The sequence below is a fragment of the Triturus cristatus genome, chromosome 7, assembly GCF_964204655.1.
Source record: "Triturus cristatus chromosome 7, aTriCri1.1, whole genome shotgun sequence".
NCBI classification, from domain to species: Eukaryota; Metazoa; Chordata; class Amphibia; order Caudata; family Salamandridae; genus Triturus; species Triturus cristatus.
In genome coordinates, this window is record NC_140590.1 from 674,504,831 (window position 1) to 674,529,191 (window position 24,361).

Below are 24,361 nucleotides of genomic sequence, written 5' to 3' on the forward strand. Positions count from 1 at the left end.
TCATTTACTACTGTTTTGGGTCCCTTTTTTCTGTAGTAACTTTAGAAGTGCAGTTTGTGAATAGTAATGGCTTATTGTTTTGTTGGTGAGTGCATGATCCTTTCTAAACCCATCCCAAACCCTTCCTAACCCCCTCATTATTCCTCCTTAAACTACTCCCAATCAGTAGTAAGTATGCACCTTTTTCCAACCACTCCCCCAGTCCCTCCTACGTTTGCTTCTAAGGGCCTGATTATGGATGTTGGACGGACCTGAGTCGGTCCAACATCATTTGGGTACTGAGACCGAACGACCTCCTGTCTTTGGTCCCAAACCAGCAATTAGGGTGCGACCGAACACTGTTCGGTCGCATTCCTATTCTTTACAATGGAAGCATGCATTTCGACTGGAATGCATGCTCTCATTGTAAAGAGCTGAGGTGCATGACACCGGGTGCAGGGATCAGCAGGGGGGCAACATAGGTACACCCTGAGCCACCATCCGGGCACCCATGGGGGCACTGCTGGGGACCCCCAAAGTTGGATTCCAACAGCCTTTCTGTGCCAGAAAGGCCAGCACAGAAAGGCTGTTGGAATCTGCAATCGTAATCCCTTGAGTGGAAAGAGCCACCCCGCAGGATTACTGGAGGCTTTCCGAATGGCAAACAGGCTCTCCGAGCCCTTCAGAAGCCATTCGAAAATCCGTTTCGGATTCCTTCCAGACCGACCCCATAAAAATCGGTCAGTCAGAAAAGAATCCAAACAGCCTATTACGATGCCGTAGGAATGGCTCCGACCGAGGGTCAGAGCCGTTTCCTACCACATCATAATCGGGCTCTTAGCAGTAAACTTACATGTGTGAGGATCTTCCTATAGAAAAGATAAGAGAGATGGAGTTGGAGATTTATACTCATAGGTTTGTGAACAGCATTTTGTAGTACTGCTTTATTACCACAACAGTACTACAATATGCAGGTTGTGAATACGCCCCGAGGTCTTGGTTGACTCCACTCAGGTTCATTTTATAAAGATCACAGCTGAACAGACAACTCTCACTTTTTCTTGTTATAGCCACAAATAGGATAGAGTGATCTGAACCCTAGTTTTAGGAGGTAGCCTTAAATGCACTAGCTTCATGTGAAATTCATTAACTTTGTTGTTGTTGCATTTCCCATATGATTCATGTCATGATCCACGTCTCGAATATGAAAGGGAAAGTATGTCTGGCTTTGTTTAGGCCCATAATTGCATGCATGTGGGATGTGTTATGCCTATAATCCTCCCACACTCTTAAAGTGTCTAAGTTTCCAAAGGTCATTGTGTGAACATAGAAAGCCTTGGTGCTGGATTGACAGCTTCCACGTTCTATCTGCTTCCTCTTAGCCAATGTGGAATCATTTTGTTTTGTTTCTAGGCTACAGTGAAATGTAAATGGATCACAACCCTTCATAATGTATCCTTTCTGTGCAATTCAATGATAAACATTGTTTCACCCACAATATCAATGCCATATCTGTACTTCACATTAGCATACATCAGCACACTCTGCTACATTGACACTTCTTTCAAATTATTTTAGAGTGTAGTATCATTCGATCCCGCATCCCGGCGGCACTATACTAACATCGCATGTGACATTATTTTGCAGGTATGTATATGTAAGTAACAATAATATATTTATATTTTTTCTGTACTTAACCTTTACCATTATTTATGTATATGTATATAAATATTACACAGTGGTGGTCACCACTGTGTTGTTATAGCTAGGTCAGAGTTTCCATAAGAAGAGCGTTTGCTAATAACTTTGGTTCTGTTTGACGGATTTTCATAAACCTTTCCCAAAAAACGTCATCCACCCAGTTCCTTTCTGGAATGTTTCAGGGTGAGCTGTCAAGTGAGGGCTGAGAAAAACAAAAGGGGGGGAGGGGTGGGAAATGCATTGTTTTCCATTCAATTTTTCATTGATACTTTAAGATGTATTTTAGAAAAAACGGCTGAACAGAATTACACCGAATTTGTCAGAAAGCTAGATCTTTTCTTAGAAAGCGTGCTTTGTGTGATTTAGTGTAAATCTATTCCACCGTTTCTGAGAAACTAAGGTTCAAATGTTATCCGGACGGTTGGTCCTACAAATTAACAAAATAGAGTGATCTGATTGGTTTACAGGGCTCTTTTTCCCATCTGTCACTTTGGTCAGTTCAGTGGTACTGAGGATCTGATTGGCTGGCCACAACATCAACAGAAATGTTGCAGCTACTATTACAAGATACAGAGACTCATTCCCCATGCCCTGATGTTAAGAAAAGAAAGTCACAAGGGGCCATTGTAGGGGTCCTTGACCCTCTGGCTCTTTTGAGGGTGTCCCAGAGGTACCCTGCTGGGGGGAAATTAAAAAGAATTGCGGCACAGGTTCCACAGTACTCCAGCTTGACCCATTGAGGACCCTGTGAGGTACCATGGGACCCAGCCCAGCCCTCCTGTGTGGTCCCACTGGAGTACCGCAGTCCTACAGAAAACAAAAATGAGGGGTAGATGTCTGTCGGATGTTGCACAACCATGGGGAGCATTGAGGGGGATTGGGTGCCTGCGAGGGATTGGGTGGAAGGCTAAAGGCCATAGGCAGCAGGGGATGGCCTCCTTGGGTTTGTGCTCAGACCTTGGCCAGCAGCCTGGCCCTAAGGCCAACACCAGCATCCAACCTTAGCAGCCTACCTAATGCCACTCATCGCTGAAGACCATACATGGCAATGGGTCGGATGTCCCCGGGTTTTGGATGCAGGGCCTCACCTCACACGAAAGAAGGCTTTGCTTGGCCTCCATAGGGGTTTGGGTGCTGGGCCTAGATGCAGGACAGGCCCTGCCTGCAAACCTCTACTCCCTATAATCAAAAGGTATGCTTAGTGAGGGAGTGGGTGAATATGGTAAAAAAACTGAAATAAACTGAGAAAAAACAAAAGTTAAATTGCCTTTATAGTTAGGCACGGTAATATGATCATTCTTTCATTAAAAAACTGGAAAAACTAAGGTTAAAATGACATGATAGGTATGGTAATATTATGTAGCTTTAGGTTAAAAAAACTTTACTAAATTACCAAAACAACTAAGGTTAATTTGATGTTAAAGGCCTTGTAATAATATAAAAAACTATAACTTTAAAATGAAAAATACTGAAATTTACCAGTCATAGTTTACTGAGCAAACTCTAACTTTCGCTCCGATCATGCACTTCGTATGACATATCACATCACTCATGACATTTTAAATGACATAATTGATAACATCACTGATGTCATCTCAAATAACATAATTGATGACATTACTGATGACATCATAGAATCATTGTAATACCGTCAAATAGGGTGTTGGCCTTGAAATTATTTATATACTACAGGTGTGTGAAGAGGTTGACCAATATACAGTTGCTACTGTAAAGAGAGTTTTTTCCGGGCCCTCTAGACGACACTGTAGCTTAGTAAGATACATTGCACACCTTCCTTCCTGAAGTGGGCACAGTGGCATACTACTTTGCCACTTGATTCAAGCAAGCCTGGCTGAAGACGGCTGAAATGCCAGAAACCGGTCCTAGGAAGCTTGTTTCCGGTCCAGGGAAGACATGGCTTGGCAGTTCGGGCTGGACTGTTCCCATGAGGCACAGGGTCAGACTGATTTGCATATGGCCATGCCTGAACTGGGGTGGCAGAGTGGGCTAAAGAACGGTGATGGATTAAACCCAGATCAGTTGACTGGGGGTGAGTGCTTGCAATGTTCAACACTCCGTCCATCATTTCCTTTGGTTTTTGCTTTGTTCGCCATAAGTTGGCAGGGTATGCTCAGACGTGAGTCCATTGCTCACTTTGCCACTGGATTCAAGCAAGCCTGGCTGAAGACGGCTGAAATGCAAGAAACCGGTCCTAGGAAGCTTGTTTCCGGTCCAGGGAAGACATGGCTTGGCAGTTCGGGCTGGACTGTTCCCATGAGGCACAGGGTCAGACTGATTTGCATATGGCCATGTCTGAACTGGGGTGGCAGAGTGGGCTAAAGAACGGTGATGGATTAAACCCGGATCAGTTGACTGGGGGTGAGTGCTTGCAATGTTCAACACTCCGTCCATCATTTCCTTTGGTTTTTGCTTTGTTCGCCATAAGTTGGCAGGGTATGCTCAAACGTGAGTCCCTTGCTCACTTTGCCACTGGATTCAAGCAAGCCTGGCTGAAGACGGCTGAAATGCCAGAAACCGGTCCTGGGAAGCTTGTTTCCGGTCCAGGGAAGACATGGCTTGGCAGTTTGGGCTGGACTGTTCCCATGAGGCACAGGGTCAGACTGATTTGCATATGGCCATGTCTGAACTGGGGTGGCAGAGTGGGCTAAAGAACGGTGATGGATTAAACCCAGATCAGTTGACTGAGGGTGAGTGCTTGCAATGTTCAACACTCCGTCCATCATTTTCTTTTGGTTTTTGCTTTGGTCGCCATTAGTTGGCAGGGTATGCTCAGACGTGAGTCCCTTGCTCACTTTGCCACTGGATTCAAGCAAGCCTGGCTGAAGACGGCTGAAATGCCAGAAACCGGTCCTAGGAAGCTTGTTTCCGGTCCAGGGAAGACATGGCTTGGCAGTTCGGGCTGGACTGTTCCCATGAGGCACAGGGTCAGACTGATTTGCATATGGCCATGTCTCAACTGGGATGGCAGAGTGGGCTAAAGAACGGTGATGGAGTAAACCCAGATCAGTTGACTGGGGGTGAGTGCTTGCAATGTTCAACACTCCGTCCATCATTTCCTTTGGTTTATACAATCTTTGAGCCATGGTTACTACACCTTTTAGAAAAAGCACTTCTAAGTGGGACACCACTACATTCTACATTAATAAACTCCAATGCCTAAAAGTCTTCAGCTAAGTTCTGGAAATATACATCCATACTTTATAAACGCACTTGCTACATGGAATTTGTGTATAGCACTAGAGACCAACTGCCCACATATCCACTGGTGGATTATCAATCGTTAACAGAAGGTTTGGTCTTTATCACAGATGTTTTGGAGTAAGTGTTATAATCTAGTAAGTGATTAATGCATCCTCTCTGTTGTTGCACTTTGCCTTGCTGCTCAGTCTATGTGATGTCATCAGAATGTTGAGAGTGTTTGAGTGGAAGAAGAGATGAGTTGGTGTGGAAGGGCTGAGCTGCAAGGAGGCTGCTCCTGGTGGGGCATACTATGAGGCATAGCATGAGACATAACTTGGATCCTATCTGAAGAATAAAGCTGTGATCCTAATATACATCTCTGGACTACGTATCTTTCATTTCCTTGTAACAGTAAGCTTTGGCTCTAAGTCGCTAGCTACTTTTAAACATAGCTCTACAACCCACATTAGGTGCACTGAGCCTTTAGCTTGTTTATAAGGGAGTAATACTTGCACCTCAACCTTTAGTAATTTATAAACTGTGCAACAGATAACTTTCAAGATTCACAATCATGCTGTCATCTAGGTCTTACGCTACTTCCATGCTATTGATCTGCACATGTACACTCAGTAACTAAATGCTGTATATGACTTATGCCATTTAACATGTCAGGAGTGAAGTAATATATGAGTTCATAAGCAGTGCATGGTGAAGGTGCAAGTTATAGTTAGCTGTGCATGGCTGAAGAGCATGTGCAGTGTGGTTTGGCCATTTGTGTAGGGTTGGGTGCCAGGCCTGGAGGCCGTGGCCTGTAGGCTTTTCCGCTATGTAGTGCTGAAGGCCATGCAAAACAGGGATTGGCTGTCAATGCAGTGTTGGGTACACAACCTAGCCCTTTATAAATATCACCAGAGAGCAAGATAGGACCATGTTATCCATTATGTCTTCTTTTATATTAAATGTCTATTTTGATGAACTTAGCTTGAAAACGCTGTTTCCTTCAAAGTGAAGCTAACCATGGACACTGATTTGAATTAGAACGTTAGGGTTTATTTATCTTTCATGAATAATTATTGATGTAACATTAACTAATAGTGAGGGCCAGTACATTAATGTAATTTTGTTTCTGCAGTGTTTACTGCATAATTATGGATTTTCCACATCAATCTACAAGATTTCACTCAGTCACTTTGCCGGCCATGCTGCGTCAAAACCCTGCGCCTGCTTGAAGCAGGTGTAAGGATTGACGCAGCATTGTAACGATAGGGCACCCCCGAGCCTTGCTGGAGCTGCGTCGCGCTTGCGACGCAACTCCAGCAATGTGCCAACCTTCCGCCATCAGATGCGTCACGCATCTGTTTATCCTTGCGCCACGATGCGCTGCATTGTAAATGCGGCGCATCTATTGTGGCGCAAGGGTAAACTTTCGTGACGCATCTTCCCTGGCGCATCCATGCTGATTTGCAGGGATGCGCCAGGGAACATAAATCTGCCCCATGGCATTTAGCCCTGTATTTTAGTGCGAAATGCAGCCTGCTGTCCATTTGAACCCAAGGAAACATTTTGTACTAAAAAAAAAGCCAAAACCACAAGTACTGCGAACAACAGGCTCTCACGTTCGGTCATTCACGTTGTTCCTGTGCTATGATTTTGCCACAAATGTGATGTAACTACATGACATGATGTAATGGAATCATTTTAAGAATTTCAAGTAACAAGCATTACACAAAATTCCCTAAATTGCACAAATTGCTCCAGTATCATTACAATTTCACCAGGACCTAGTAGAGATTTGCAATGTAATGACCTACAACCTATTTCACATTTGCCTTAGAGTTCCAGCACATGCACTTAGCCACAGCTGCAATGTTTTGTTTGAGACATAATCCACGTCTCATTATCCTTTCAAAGATGTTGCTCGCCCCTGACAATGCCTGAGCAAGCAGAGCATCACATTTGGGAAATAAATGGATCACATCGGAAAGGCACTCAAGGACTCATTCCTCTAAATGGTAATGGAACTCCTCACTCACTTGCAATATCTTTACAATGTATGGCAGGGGGTACTTTATCCAATATATTTTTCACACTTATAATGTACAACAGATGGCATTCCATCCCAATATAAAACTGTGTATCTAAATATGTACAACTAAGCAGTAGTAGTAGATCTTAGAGAAGTGTTAGTTGTATTGATGCATATACTGCTACTTTTATATATCAAAAGCCTCATGCAGTTTAACAACAATTGAATTATTAAAAAAACTATTCCTCAGGGCTACTCTTTGCAATCAAAATGTACAAAGTAGTGTTAGTCAACCAGCCATTCTTTAAAACATATCTATTAGATAGAAGGCTATTTTAATTCAAAGCAACCGAAGGATATACCAAATTAAAAACAAGTATTTTAAATTTGGAAAATAAAATACACAATAACCAATCATGGTCTGACCACAGATTTGGTCAGCTCACCCCAATAAGAGATGTTTGTAGCCAGCCCAGAGATTATTGCATATTCAATCAAGGTATAAATACAATTATAATTAAGCCATCGTGAGGCTGCATCGTTACATTTTCGTTTTGCATCTTCACTTGCGAAACTCAGTAAACAACCAAAGAGAAGGACAAAAAAGAAAAGCATGGTGATCACATGTTTATATTAATATGCTAAGACTAACTAAGTAATTACAGTGAACTCACTGTAATCATTCTAAATATATGTATAGTAATATGTGGCAAAATTTGTCAACGCCGGCAGACACAGCAAGATGTTTAGGAGTAACTTGTAATTGTAATCTCTCAGTCCTGACTCAAATTAACAAAGTTACCTTAATCTGTTTTATTCGCATAAAACTACTGCATATAATTCTACCCTTGGTTACATTAGAACAATGCAAATTGGTAATTTAGGCTAATTACGACTGAATGGATTACCACAATTGGACTCCTTTCACCTTACTTAATTGAATTCAATTAATTCAAAACAACACTGTAAGAATGTTGTTAAGGTTGCCCAAGTGCAAATCCATCTTTAGTCACTTAACACACTCTGCAATGCCTCCTGATGCTGAAGAAAGTTGGGAATCTCTCATTTGTTTTTAACGGGAAAGATAGAATGAAAGAAAGAAAGAAAGAAAGAAAGAAAGAAAGAAAGAAAGAAAGAAAGAAAGAAAGAAAGAAAGAAAGAAAGAAAGAAAGAAAGAAAGGAGACAAAAGAAAGAAAGAAAAAGATAGACCGAATAAAAAGGAGGAATGTAAAAAGAAAGAAGAAGGCACAAAAAGAAAGAATGAAAGAAAGACAGAGGAAGACAAGAAAGAAATAACGAAGAAGGAAAGAAAGGAAGAAAGAGGAGGCCAAAACGAAAGAAAAAGAAAGACAAGAGAGAGGAAGACAAGAAAGCAAGATAGAGGAAGGCAAGAAGGAAAGAAAACGAGAAGAAAGAAAAAGGATGACAAAAGAAAGAGGAAATAAAGACAGAGAAAAGAAAAAAGTGATGAATGAAAGAAAGAAGCATAGAAAAAAGCAAAGGAAGAAAGAGGGAAAGAAGGACAGAAAGAAAGAATGACAGACAGGCAGGGTTGCAAAGATGGAACACCCTCATGAGCTTATATTTAGAGTTTGTTTGAGCTGATGGTATGGTGTGAAAGAGCAGCAGTCATGTAAACAAAGGCCACTTCAAAAGCATTGGTAGGAGACAGGAACTGGCAAAGCTGGAATGGGCCCGGTGCACTCATCCGGTAGAAAGCACCCCTCTGTCACATCAGACTCTACAAATAAAGGCAAATCTAAAGTAATAATAAAGTCGAAACAAAAACATTGGCACTGAAGGGAACTACCTTGTTTGCAGATGTGCTTTTTGTGACATGTCTAAATGCAGTCACTCAAAGTGAAGTTACTCAGGAGCAGGCTGACCCTTCGTCCCATGCTGCATGCTGTAGTGGGCAGTAGTAGAATGCAACTGACACAAGTGATGAAGAGAGGTGGCTGGAAGCCTTTTAATATAAGTATGTTATATGTATACTTTTAGGAAAATCAAAAGATCTTGGCTAATACGAGACCTAAAAGGATTGACTGAATAGAAGATCTTTTTTCTACCATTCTTCAATGCTTTGGAATGAACTCCAATTGAACATGAGATTAGATTTCAGCTGTTTGGCCTTAGTGAACAACATTAACTACTTCGGTCTTTTCCTTTAGTGCCAGGACACCCATGTTTGGGTATTTGTTTGTCTCTACAAATATTCAAATGTATTAATTCATCTATGTGTCAAGGATGAAATTATTGGTCCTGCAATGAAACACATGCATAGAGGAAGTCCTGACTGCATAGTACAAGCTTCCTGAAATAATTAAAATACACATTTTGTACAAGGTATCATCAGACAGAGGAAACAGATAGAGGGACTGATTTGAAAAAAAGTCTGAAATGTACTATAGTATAAAGCACTGTAATCCATGTCCTGCACTTGTAGGCTGTCTCCAGATTTCCCACATGGGATTTCCAGTGGATGTTCCCTGTGGCTACCCTTCAATGGCCATTGCTTTGTTTTAACCAAACCATTTACTCTCGTAGCACATGGCAATATTGTCAAAGCAAACTTAATGAATTAAATTGCTTAGTACTTCAAATCAATTTCAACTGATTTGGCAACCCCATGAACCTACTGGTGAAAATGGATTGAAGCATTTTTTAGAGTATTTTTTTTAAATGAGGCATTGATTTATCAAGTTTGGGGACACAGAACATAATCATTTTCAGTATGTTTTTAGTAAACCTGACATGCACGCTACTCAGAAAATCATTATGAATGTATGCTCAGGTATTGTCTGGACATAATGGCACATGCAGTAGTTAACAGGCATTAACAAAGCCAAAAGGTCTAACTTTTCACAAACTTTTGACTTTGCCAATGCTTGTTACAAATGCTTCTCAGCATCAGCAAAAATGGACAAAAAGGTTGTTGCTGATGCAGAACAGCATCAGCAAAAACAAAGAAAGAAAAAAACAATGATGCATACATGCACTTGCATGATGATTGTGCAGTGGCCATTTTTAGGTCTCGCCTATGCAACGCTTGCGCTGTCTCTTGAAGACATGCTGTATTCAAACAAATGATGGAAATAATGCTGACAATGCAAAAATGTTCCCTCATTCAAAAGATATGGGTTAAATCCATCGTTCCTTTGCCCACTACGCCACCCCAGTTTGGATCCTGCTATATGCAAATCAGTCTTGACCCTGTGCCCCATGGGGACAGTCCAGACCAAACTGCCAGGCCAGGCCCTCACTGGACCGGAAACAAGCATCCTGGGACCGATTTCAGGGTATGTCACCCTTCTTCAGCCAGGCTAGCGTGAATCCAGTGGCACAGTGAACAAGGGACCCACATCTGGGCATACCCATCCCACTTAGGACGAAAAGTGTTACAGCAAACAAATGATGGACGGAATGCTGACAATGCAAACATTCTGCCCCAGTCTAAAGATCTGGGTTAAATCCATTGTTTTTTTGCCCACTACGCCACACCAGTTCTGTCCATCAATTGTCCTTTTTGCATTCAGGGGATATGGGCAGTAAGCAACACCCATCTTTCTAATTCTCCTTTAACTGTCCTGTGTAAATGGCTGCTTTGCATTGGTTATTATGGTTACGAGTCCCTCCTTTTTAGGTTGAGCCTAGCTGGCTCTGCGAGGCATGCTGTATTAGGGTATGCACTGGAAGCCCCGCTCACTCTCCTCCCATGTTTGTCATTGTCTTTTGTCATTGTACTTCTTAAATGCTGGCTTCAGGTTCATATATAGGCTTGTTAGTCCCTCCTTGGTACTGCCTTGTCTGCATTTGTTACCGCTCATAATGACTGGACCTTTTACTTGGCATGTTACACAGTCGGCTTTATCTAGTGGTGAGCACTATTTTATTTATGGTCGCTGATGGGTACAATGGCTGCCTTTTTTTGTATTTGCATGCTGAGCGCGGTGCCCGCTTTAGGGACACCATGCTCAGTTTAAATTTTATTTTTATAAAAATTTGATGTTGAGCGTAGTGCCCTCTTCAGGGACACTGCACCCTCTTTATTTATATTTTTTTAAAACTTCAATACCGAGCGCTGGAACCCGCCTCAGGAACACCGCCCTCGGCGTAATTTTTTTTTAACTTTAATAACGAGCATGGCACCTACTTCAGGGACACAGCGCTCTTTGTTTTTATTTTTTGATCTTTAATAATGAGTGCAGCGCCCGCTTCACAGACACCGCGCTCTGCATTACAATAAGGAGGTAATTCTGTGTTGAGAAGTTATTCCATTTCAGGTGGTTGTTCCGTGTTTCAGTGGTTGTTCCTGGTTGAGTGGCTATTCCATAGTAGGTGGTTCAGATGTCACCCTTGTCACATTGGTAGCACCATGGCACAATGTTTTCTTTCAAGCCGCGCCCGAGGCCGTTTCGTTAGCAGTGTGCGCTATATCTCCTGGTACTGAAGTAGTTTCACGCCCCAGGAAGAAGAACTCCACGAGTGTTACTGGGAGAGAGCCTTTCACATGTTCAAATCCAGGGAGACAAAGAGCTTTTTTTAGTTCATTCCAGGGGAACCCATGCCCCCACTCACCCCGGGAGGAGTGGCACATGAGCGGATACCAATCTACCTCGAGACACTACATCCTGCTGAAATATCTTCATTTGCGTGATTTACAGTGTGTACAATTCACATGCCTCTCTCAGTGATTTTGTTATATCTTTAACTCGTGTAATTTGCTGGCTGTGTCTCAAAGTAACTATTTTATTACACCAGGAAGGTGCTGTTAAATGAATGTGTTTCGTCCCTTTTTCTAGCAGTAGGCAAGAAATATTTCATATTAGTTTACACCATTCTCAACTATCTAAGCTTGATGGCAATAGTGTCTCTCTCTTCCCTTTTGGGGAATAAAGTGATGCAAATGTTACATGTATTTACCTCTGTAATGTTGCCCTGTTGTGTCTTTTGCTGTGCAGTTGTTCTCCGATGGTGTGTGACTGTCCTTAGTTGGGGGAGCAGCGAATGTTGCGGGCTCCCCTGAATATGAAGATGTGGTGCTGTGTGATCATGAGCAGAGACTTGTGCAGTGTGGGGTGCCGGCTCGCTCGAGGGGGGTAGGGAGAGTTGGGTTTGGGGGCTTGAGTGGAGACATGTCTGACACTCCCTTCCCAGGTGCAGGCACGTTTTGGGATCAAGGTCAGACTGGGCTATGGAATTATGCGATTCCACCGCTGCATCTTTTTTCCCTGCATAATTATGGAATTGCTGCATAATCCCTCATCTTCTCCACCATCTGAAGATTTTAACAAAAAAAATGTTTCAAGTTCAAACAGATAAAAAGTTATCAAAACCGTGGCGATGTGTGTTTGCACGCAGTGGGAGGCCAGTCACTAACTTTAACTGGTCAACTTTAATTTGCTTATTTCTGTATTTGGTTGTTAAACTGGTACTGAGGTGAAATCCTTGCCAGACAGTGTTATTATATGGGAAAATGGCAAAATAATGAAGTAATCCTACAACAAAATGTGCTGCATTAAGTAGCATAATTTGCTTTTTCTTGCCACATAATTTAGTAAAACCTGCTGCATAATTTGGTGCTTTCCTGCTGCATAATTCCAGTGGCTCTGCCTGTAGGGCAATCAGGCAGTACCCGCCCAATGGGCTGGTCTAAAAGATCAGAGTGTGGTATGTTTTTTGTGTACTTGTGGGCATTTGTTTTGGTTGACTGGGCTGGTTTATACTGTTAAATTCCTTGATATTAAAACAAACATTGCCTTCAGCAAGCTCAAATCCCTGATTTCTTCCATTACTGGCTACATTCTAATACAGCAGGTCTTTAGAAGTTCAAAACTGCCCCAATTTGCAAATATGGGCCACTCTTTTAGCTATTTAATTCACTGATGGGGGCCACTTTTATTTTGGCATCCGTGTCTATTTTCTGTCTTGTTAGGGATAGAGTGGAGATGATCATTCCCCAGGTTACATCAATCTTGACTTTGTCTTTACTTCTTCTTTTGAACACTTCATTTCAGATTTCTTTAAGCGTAACATATCTTTTGTATCATCTTGTCCAATTGTTGAACGCTTTTAAAGCTTCATCTAGGGACTTCATTATCTCTTATGTTGCCACAAAAATGCCTTAATTCCTGAAAAACATATGAAATCCTTAAAACTATCAAATCACTGGAGTCACTTTATACAGTTTCAAATTCCAAAGCTGATCTTGATAACCTTATAAAAGAAAACTTTTAATATAATACAGAAAATGAATCTGCATATCTCCTCCGAGGTAGAGCTCATTATTATGGCGGCCAAAATAAAGCAGGAAAATTACTTGCTTCATACCTCAAAATTAAAAAAAGTTCGTAATAACATTGATTATGTTCTAAGCTCAAATTACTCCCCAGTAACAAACATTTTGGAAATACTAGAAGAATTCAATAAATACTATGCCTCTCTTTATACCCTTAATATTATCCCAGACCCTACAGACATTCAATCCTATCTTGCCTCAATACCAAAACAGTTTCCCACAGATACTGATTTTTCACCATTAGAAAGTGATATTTCTATTAAAGATATTTCTCACACATTGAAACTTCTTAAGCTCGAAAAGCTCCTGGCCCAGAGAGTTTCCCTATGGAATTCTACGCCTATTTCTCTAAATCCCTTCTTCCCTATCTCATCTCCTTATTCTCACACTTTATTTCTTCTAAAGTTTCTGGTGGTACATTTCAAGATGCTCTAATTTGCCAAATCCCTAAAGAAGGAAAAGATCTTCACCTTTGTAAAAATTACAGACTACTTTCATGAGTTAATTCTGACTACAAAATATCTGCCAAAATTATCGCTCTCCGTCTTGAACCCTTTCTTCAATCCATTATTTGTAAAGAACAATCTGGTTTCATCAAAGGACGACATATTTCAGATAACACTAGAGTTTTCTTTAATTTATTACATAAAGCTAATAAATATCCTCACTCATTGGAAGCTATTTCTCCAGATGCGGAGAAGGCTTTTGACCGCATGGATTGGTAGTTTATCTTCCATATACCATCTTGGTTTGGATTTGGACCCAAATTTATCTCTTATATTTTATTACTATATACTTCGCCCAAAGCTTCTATCTTCGCCAATGGATCAATTTTGAATTCTTTTACTTTACAGAGAGGAGTCCGTCAAGGTTGCCCTCTTTCCCCGCTTTTATTTATTCTCGCTCTAGAACCTTTTCTTGAAAAAATTAAACAAAATTCTAATATACATGGTTTTCAACATGATAATTTACATGTTAAAATGAGCGTCTATGCAAACAATATTTTATTATATATCTCTAACCCAGAACATTCTATCCCTGCTTTTATTGCAGAAGTTAAGGCCTTCTCTGCCATCTATGGCCTGGCAGTTCAGGCTGGACTGTTCCCATTGGGTGTAGGGTCAAGACTGATTTGCATATGGCTGGGTCCAAACTGGAATGGCATGGTGAGCAAAAAAACGATGGATTTAGGCCCAGATCTCTGTACTGGGGTGAATGCATGACATTGTTCTGCATTCTGTCCATCAATAGTTCTTTTTGCATTTCTTCCATTATGGACGGACATGGAGCGCTCTTTCCTATCCCCTTTCTCCGTCACAGAATCTCTCACATTTACTCACAAGACATGCTTTTTATCCTCCCCTACGAACAAAACAGCTCATAGGCTTTACCATTCTTTTCTGATTTCTCATCTTTCCTCTAAAGATCAATTTCTTAACTCCTCAATTTGGCATAACCGATTTCTTAAAATTAATAATAGACCCATATTTTGGAAAACTTGGGGAGATAAAGGGATACTTTGGATCCATCAATTTTATTCTAGTGATACTCTGCTCACTTTTTCTGAAGCACAACCTCTTTATAAATTGCCAAATTCTTTTTCCGCCAAATTTAACATTTTAACACAAAGCATCTCTTCATCTCTGCCATCGTTATCCACCATTTCACCTTCCTTATCTCTTCATTGTAATATACTTCCAATTTTAAGTGCTCAATCTAGCGCCTCATCCATATATAAATCTCTTACCTCACCCCCAATCCTAGAACTAAAACTAAGATAGAAATCCAATGGGAACGTGAATTCCATTCATTGTGGTCTATTACTTTTTGGGATAAATTATGGTCAAAACTTCGTAAAACCTCTAGATCAGCAAGACCAACTCAAACTCTCTTCTTTATCTATAATAGATTTATGTTTACTCCAGTGTCCTTACATAAATTTAACTCTACTTCTTCTCCAAATTGCTGGTCATGTAACACTCTCCAAGCTGATTTATATCATATGCTATTTGCATGTCCCTCCACTCACCAATTCTGGTTGAAGGTCTGGTCTCAGGTCAATTCCATTTTCCATACTCATTTCTCTTACTCACCTGTAGATATTTTCCTGGGTTCCCTGTCTGACCATTGGCATGATTTTCCCACTAACACAAATGTTGTAGATTTATTGATTGCAATCTCCTTCCAACAAAAAACACAAAATTGGAAACAAGCTATACAGCTCTCCTTCAAAGCTTGGTGGTATAGTGTTTGTTATAATCACCGTCTTGATCGTACATATGTTTCCCCTTTATCTTTATATCTGAAAAGACAACTAATATGGTCCCCTGTAACCGATTTCATAGATTTATTAGCACACAAATCTGCTCAACACCAACCTTTACTGGAGGAAGTGCCCAAACCACCCAGAATTGATTTTATTGACCTCCATGTATATATTTTTATTTACTTATCTATATAATCCATTCCCCCTTTTTCTTTTACCACATTATTACAGCTATTACTCTATAAAATGTTGATATATTTTTTATACAGTATCATGACCTCCTACTTTTATATTGTATATTTTATAATGATTATTTTTGGATCCCTTTTTCTTCCCCTCTCTCCTCTCCTTATTCCTATAATTACAGTATTTTGTCTTTCCACATACAACTACTCTGCTTTATTTTTCATCTTTTCACCTTTTAATATATGGTATTAGCTTCTTTATTGATTTTGATTTTCTGTTAATTCATCTAATGGTTTATACTTGGTTGTATCTCTTCCAAAATAAAGTTTCTTTGTTTAAACAAAAAAAAAATAACTTGCTATAATAGAAGGCATTTTCATTTACAATAACAATAGGTCAAAGTTTCTAAAATGCGAGACCTATTGCATTGCAAATGCTTGTTTACTTTTGTAATCTCCCATGAGGACTGCCCCTCTTACATGTGATGTTACTTGTGATGTTATTTATTGCTGTCTGTGCACTCTTTTTTTCATTTTTCATTTAGGTACAGAAATTTACTCACACCCACACTTGCTCCCTCTCCTTGTAATTATAAACAGCTGCTCTTTATATTTGACAAGGCTCGCCCCCCACTTCCCGGCTACAGTTCCGCCCTTTCAACCTTCACTGCTTGCCCACCCCAACCACCTCTCCGAGGTCTACTTCTTATAAAAATGTTAATGTGTCTCTCCCCACCCCCCAACACTGCTTGACCGCCCCTCCAAGATCACTGTTAATTTTTTTTATTTTTTTATTTCAATTATTAGATCCCGGGCAGGAGATCTAGCAATTTGCTAATAATCACAGAATGTTGAGCTGACACTGAGGATTAAACTCTGGTCCCAACTCCCGAGTCCGCAGTTCTGACCGATGAGCCACACCCTCTCCTCCGGGAACAGCACAATAGAAATGGGACAACTGATTACATATGTGATAAAGCTTGATTATACTCAGCTGATCTCTCTCCTTGATTGTTGTCAGACACTGGTTCAAGTTTGCCGCGGGTTAGGTTTGACAAGCTGACCTCCATTTGGGCTTCTGACTGCACTTCATTTAGATGCTGCAGATGCGGGTTTCAGCTCATCCAGCCATCAGCGTTAATTTGTGCCAGCGCTCTACTTAGCTCCCTGAGCTCATAGAGGAGTAAGCAGGCATTTCAAGGCGCCCGCACACCTGCAATGACTAGCTGAATTTGTGTGAGCGCACTTTGGATATACACAGTGCTTTCACTAGAACGATATGGGATGGCTAATGACATGTGGCAAAAAGAAGCCTGCTGAAGAAGTCATTAGAAAATCTGTGCAGCGAGTCCTACCCAAGAGGGGAAGTAGGTCTCCGGTTCACTATACTTTCCATAATGCTTGTTCCTTTTGAAGTTGCCCAGATCGACCTGCAGAGTGAAGGGAGCCAGCAGGAAGTAGGCCTCCTCTCAAAGCATGCACTGGGACTGCAGCACTTGCTTCCTCAGGTGCTAGTAATAATAGTATCTTGCGGTTCTGTCACTGGGAGGAGAAAATAAATATAAATAGAAAGTAGAGTTAGCATGGATCCTTCGACAAACAAAAGTGGTCTGTGATAGTGCAGCCAAGAAGTGAACACTGCTTTTAATTCCACACTTTGCATGTGCACAATTAAAAAGAACACACGTCCGGCATTTTCAAAGAAGCAAGAGGCCAACAATGTATGTGCTGGTAAATGTACATGATGTGCTGCTGTCATACACTCACACAGCTGCCCCTGACCCATGCCATGTGTCACACCTTTAGCCTATCCTGTTTTTTTATCCAATATATTCTGCATGCGTGTAATTGTAAGAGTGTAAGTATAACTGGGTAAATAAAAGGGCAAGTCCCAGAATTCAATGTGCTGTTGGAACACAATGCAAGAATGGATCAAGATGTCATACACGGCATGAGTCTCCTTTGTAGCTATTCACTTTAAGTGTAGTCTGTGTGCCTTGATGTCAGTAAGAGGCGCACACAGTTTCTTATACAGTGGCACGCCATTTGCAGAATCTGTATAAGGGAGGGGTGTTAACTTTAGAACAAAGTGTGTTCGTTAGCTGTACAAGGCTGCAGCTTAAAACAACTCAATCCTTACTGTTAGTAATAAATGTCAGCAGGAAGTTCGAGCCAGCAGTAACTTGGAGCCCCAGGCACTCATATTGGGTTACAATGCAGATGCATTTATTGTGCAACCCAAGAATACTGTGTGCTTTACCTGATGTAGTACGTCAGTGCCAGTGGTGTGACGAAACTTGAGGGGGCCCCCTGCAAGGTAGATGGAGGGGCCCCTTCCGAGCTTAATCAGGCGCTCTCCAGACGGCATACTGTGCTGAGGGGGCCCACTGGAGCTTGGGGCCCCCCTGCACTGCAGGGACTGCGGGGGCCTGTGTTACGCTCCTGGTCTGTGCAAACAAATTGCAATCAGTAGGAATCACAGAATCCCTGCCCTTTTAATATGAATCAGGCAGGGATAGAGGTTACACATTTTTCTGAAAGGCTGTGAATGCAGGGATGGAGGCCAAGGACAGCAAACCCCCAGCCCTGCTTTCTTAGTATGCCAGGGAGCAGCCTCTGTCCCTCTATGTGGCAGGAGCTGCAATGCAATAGGTTTCGCATTACTAACATGTTGAGCTTTTGGCGTTGCAAATGATGTTTGTTAGTTTTTTTTTTATTACAAAATATCCCAGCAGTAGCATAAATAATAAAATGAAATCCACAAAGCAAGAAAAGGGTGCAGTCTCTTACTAGGTTTCCCTGTGGAGTTGTAAATAGACATCTATCGGCTGCATAAGGTTTACTGTTTACTTATGCTACTGCTGGGATCTTTTTTTACTAAAACGGATGGCAAGTATTGATGGGCTATGAGGAGAAACACAGAGAGTGGTGGTGTATGGTGCATGGTTTTGCGGGTGGAAGGAGCACATGGTAGAGACAGCAAGAGAACACAAGGACTCATGTAGGTTGTTGAAAGTAAAATGGAAAAAGTAGTTACCTGAATGTAGGCAGCAGAGGGATACAGGCTATCCGTTGTAGTGAAGCAAGGACCGCCATGTTGTGGTTCATAAGTTCTTTATTCCACAATTAGTAATATGCATGAACAGGTGAGCGCCAGGATACACCTCCACTCGATCCCCAAGTCTAACCGCTACTGCCCAGAATCCGAATGCCACTCACCTAGTGACATTCCAAGCACGCTCACTCTTACCTTAAAGGTATACCCATACTGATTGACCACCAGACATTAAAGTAGGACACAACACATCCCCCCCCCTTAATAACAAAAACAACAAACCATACCAAAATGCAAAACACTAACAGCCCCCCCCACACACATAAAAACACAAACACAAAACACTTTTAAGACAAACCACAAAACATAAAACAAGCAGTACTACACAATATATTCCTTGAGCCAACTTGGCAAAATCCTTTTTCTTTTGCCTTCCCCCATGCAATCACCATCTGAAATCACATTCCCCTGAGGAGGTACCGTGACTGACCGATGCATCACAGACCCTTTCCCCTCTGTAACAGAAAAGGTATCCTTGGTAACCCCATGATGTGGTTCATCCAACACATCATCCTGAACCACCCCACAATCACGCACACCTTCCATAGCTAGCTGCGACTGTAGATTACTATTTTCAAAATAATCTTCCACCCAGTCAAAATCTTCCCTTTGATCCTTCTCCTGATTTCCTCCATCCCGACTACTAACCACAGCTATGTCTTTCAAATTCCACACTCTCCCATCTTCTAATCTAACAGAATTCCTTAAGACTTCCATTACTTGCTTGGGTGCCTCAAATTTGCTCTCTCCTTTAACAACCTTGAACGGTTTCCTGACACGTACCCAATCTCCAACCTCTATATTCACCTCCTTAGCACCATGGACCCTGTCATAATAATCTTTTGTCCTTGAATGTACTTCTTCCAATCTTTCCTGTACATCGCTAGGAGACCAATGATGCACTTCACTTTGTACTAGCCAACTAGGATTGTACTTACTCCTAGGTGTTCTACCCCTCATCATGACAAAAGGAGACAATTCAGCTTGAACCTGAGAAGTAATCCTGTATGACCACACTGCTTTTTGTACCTGTATTCTCCAATCTAGATTTTTGTTCATTGATGCTTGTATGACTCCTTTGATCACCCTATTAAATCGTTCCACTGTACCATTCCCGCTTGGATTGTATAGCGCAGTGGTTTTGTGTTTTATGCCACACCTCTTAAAATACTCCTTAGCCATATTTGAAAGAAATTGCACCCCATTGTCTGTAAGAATGCAACCCGGTAAACCCTCCATCACAAAGATATTATCTAAAAATCTTAGAACGGACTGAGTATCCGCTTTCTCCACAATTTCCACAATTGGCCATTTGGTAAACAAATCTATAGCCACCAACCCATACTCTTTCATTTCACCTACCGGTCTAAAAATGTTCACCGCAATAGTATCCCATGGAAAACTAGGAATCAATCCTTCACTCATTGTAGGTCTTAAAGTTTTAAGAGATTTGTCCGCCGAACAACAAACCGGACAACTCTTCACAAAACCTTCAATCTCCTTATCGATTCCAGGCCACCAAAACATCCCCTTCACAATCAACTTTTTACTGACAATTCCAAAATGTCCCTCATGGCACAATTGTAATATCCTTCCACGCAACGTTTTGGAGGAATTATTCTATCTCCTCTCAACAATAAATCTCTGTCTAGAGCCAATTCCATCCGTACCTCCCAATAAGATTGCAAACCTCCCGATACTCGCCTTCCTTGTCCACCCATTACAAACGTACCTCAAAACTCATCCTTTGACTGTTCCTCCAGCCATTCACCCTTGCTAATAGCAGATGCACCTGAATCATGTACCAAGGCTACACTACAATTCCCCCCCGGATCATCCACACATTCCTCCAACGGAGTGGGCAATCTTGATAGGCAATCCGCCACCACATTTTCCTTGCCTGGAACATGAACCATCTTATAGATGAACTCCTTCATCCTCATCGATATTCTGGCTAATCTAGCAGAAGCAACCGCTGTACCCTCACTTGATAAAATACGAACCAGAGGTCGGTGATCCGTACGAATCATCACAGGTTTCCCCCATACAAAAGCGCGAAAATGTTCAAGTGCCCATGCACAAGTCAATGCCTCTCTCTCTATAATCGGATATTTACTTTCCACCGGTGACAACGCTCTAGAAGCAAATAAGATTATCTCCTCTTTTCCATCTTTACCTCTTTGTGACAGCACAGCACCAAGCCCCTTGTCACTAGCATCCGTAGTCAATAAACATTCTAAATTCGGATCAAAACTGGCAAGAGCATTTACTGCTTGAAGGTCCACCTTGACTTCCATAAATTCTCTTTCACACTCCTTACTCCAATCAAATTTAGCATTCTTCTTTAGAAGCGACCGAATATTGTAAACCTTTGATGCAAAGTTCTTTATGAACTTCGCACAATACTCTGCCATTGCCAAAAATGACCTTATTTCTTCCTTAGAAATAGGAGCAGGTGACTTAATTATGTTCTCGACCAACGCTGGTTTTGACCTTACCCCTTCCTCACTTATGATGTGCCCCAAATATGAGACACTTCTCTGCCCGAACTTACATTTAGTCAACTCAACTGTTAGTCCCACTGACTGTAAAGTTTCTAAAACCTGAATCAATTTGTTATCGTGTTCCCCTTTATCTTTTTCTGCTATCAAAATGTCGTTTTGGAAAAAGCGCACCCCTTCCACATCACCAAACAATCTATGCATTAGTCTCTGAAAGACTGCTGCAGCGGATGCAAGCCCAAAAGGCATTCGTGTGAATTGATAGCATCCAAATGGGGTAATAAAAGCCGTGAGGCTCCTTGAATGTGGTTCTAATACTACCTGATGGTAGGCAGCGGATAGGTCAATGGTGGAGAACCACGTAGCACCTCTCAATGACGATACCATCTCGTTGATTTTTGGTAAAGGGAACTTCTCAATCACAATATTATTGTTTAAATGGCGCAAGTCTATGCATAACCGGATTTTTCCATTGGACTTGCGGGCAACTGCAACCGGAGAAATCCATTCAGATGTCTCCACTTCCTCAATAACTCCCTTACTCAATAAACTCTGTATTTCACTTTTCACCTCATCTCTAATTAATATAGGAATAGGTCTTACTTTGTGAACTTTTGGTTGTGCATCCTTTTTCAGTACTATTCTGTGCTCAAACCCTCTGAGTTCCCCTAAGTCTTTCCCAAACACTCTAGGACATTTTTTGTTCAACACTTCACTCATCTTACTGCACTCATCCATTATAAGCACTTTTTCCACACTATTTGGGTCTAAAATTATATGTAGATCCTTCTGATCAAACCAGCCCAAAACCGACGGTCCCCTCTTAGCTATATACAATTTTCCTCTTGTGGATCTACCTTTAAATAGGAATGTCAGCTATCTGAATCCTAGCATGTCAATTTTCTCTCCTGTATAACTCACAGGATTCACATCTGATTTGTTTAAATGGTTTCCGATCTTTCCTACAAATTTTTCTTTCCAAATCCCTTCATTTATAATTGTGTAAGGTGATCCTGAATCCGCATAAACCATTACCTTTACCCCACCTAAAGATAATTCACAAATAGGTTTCCCATCCATAGAATTATCCTCTATGTTCAACATGAAGTTTCCTCTCACATTCTTCACACATTCTTCTTCACCATCACCATCCTCCTCATGACCATCCCATATGTACTTTACATTGCTGCACCTACGACACATTTTGCTAAAATGCCCTAACAACCCACAAATACCACACTTTTTCTTTAATGCCGGGCACAGTTTGCTAAAGGCTAAATGCTCTCTACTATCGCAACGATAGCATCTTCTCTCCTCAGTCTTAAGATCTCTCCCTTGGATCCTTGTAGGTTGGCTTGTCCATCTCCCTTGCGTATGTTGAAAGTTGGTTTTAACTTTACTTTGTATTTTAAATACTCCATCTGTCGTCTTTTCCGGATCCTTCTCTGCTTCCTTAACCACAGTCGCACATCTCCCAGACATTTCTGATTTCCTCATTATGGCCAACACATCCTCCAGTGGTGCATCACCATTAACCCATAAACGGTCTTGTAAAGGAGAATTGTTATTGTGCATGACCAAATGATCTCTAATTAAATCATCATGTAGATCACCAAACTTGCAATCTATCGCCAATTTCTTCAAGTCATCTAACCAATCATCCACAGTCTCATTCTTAGCTTGCTTCCTCTGAAAGAATCTGTGCCTTATTACTCCTATGCAAACCTTTGGGGCAAAATATTTGTCCATATCTTTTATCGCATTTTCAAAAGTATCTAAATTTGTATCCAACACTTTAGGCATTCTTGAATAAGTTTTCAACCCCATAGGTCCTAAGGAATGTAGAAGTATTCTCTTTTTCTGTTCCGGTTTCATTTTTCCCGCTTCATCTACAGCAGAAATGTAATTTATGAAATACTCCTTCCACTCTAACCATTTAATACTTGGCTCTGCTCCTGTCGCCCAAAAAGTGTGTGGGTTGCTGATTGAATAATTTTGATGTGCCATACCTGCTCCTGTGAGATTTCCTTCGTTATCTCCTTTACTCATATTCAGACGTTATAGTTCTTTTCCCACTGCACCCCCACGCACAACAATTAAAATGCAACTTCTGCCTTTATTCTGTCGCTTTTGGTATTCCCCCGACGGTCTCACCTGTTCCTGCTACTTATCCGCTACTCCGATCCTCTTGTGCTTCACTCCTTACGAACTCCCCTTCAGCGTCTGTTCCTTCGTGTTGCTTTGGTTACATCCGACGCTGAAAAATCAATTAAAAATGGCCACCACGCAGGGTCACGCAGCGTGACCTTGCGCAATTACGTTTCAGTATTCCTCACCACTGCGCATGCTCCTGACGTATCCAGACACACATCTTACGTCAAGAGCTCCACGCGGTTACAGCTCCGGAATCTCCACCGCAACTTGAACAACACCACCAGCGCGGACCCTCCAACCGTCCAAAGTCCTCTTGAAGGTCACGTATGTTACCAAGTCCGCTTCCTTTTCTTTTTTTTTTTCCACTTCCACCTCGTCTTCCGTCCGCCGTCTTGCCAAATCCAATCCAAACGCCGTAACTTCCGAAAAAAGACCCCCCCCAAAAAATCACCTTTTTAAAAAAAAAAAAAAATCCTTTACACGCTGCAGCTCCGCATCCCGATCATCGCCGATTGTAGTGAAGCAAGGACCTCCATGTTGTGGTTCATAAGTTCTTTATTCCACAATTAGTAATATGCATGAACAGGTGAGCGCCAGGATACACCTCCACTCGATCCCCAAGTCTAACCGCTACTGCCCAGAATCCGAATGCCACTCACCTAGTGACATTCCAAGCACGCTCACTCTTACCTTAAAGGTATACCCATACTGATTGACTACCAGACATTAAAGTAGGACACAACATCCGTGTAAAAGTGAGGTAAAGTAACTGTACTCCAAGGGCGGGTTAACACATGAAGACAGTCAAGCTATCTAGTAAGGCAAATGAGACTAACAAGAAATGACGATTCTCCAATTATGATACAGAGAGAGTCTTGATTTCATTAAAGACAACTGAGGCTAACATTATGTAATATACTTCTATTGTTGCCCC

General features: G+C 41.5%; 1 protein-coding gene across 5 annotated transcripts in view; it reads left to right on the forward strand.

Annotated features, from left to right (window-relative positions):
- The window catches only part of LOC146810326 (inward rectifier potassium channel 16-like), a 415,418-nt gene that overhangs the window by 303,132 nt on the left and 87,925 nt on the right, over window positions 1-24,361 (forward strand). The window contains exon 3 of one of the 5 annotated variants that reach the window (XM_085617324.1): window positions 1,558-1,626. The exons of the other annotated variants lie outside the window; for them this stretch is intronic. The gene's annotated coding sequence lies outside the window, so the exon portion shown is untranslated. The remainder of the gene's footprint in view (window positions 1-1,557; window positions 1,627-24,361) is intronic. 5 annotated transcript variants of the gene reach the window in all.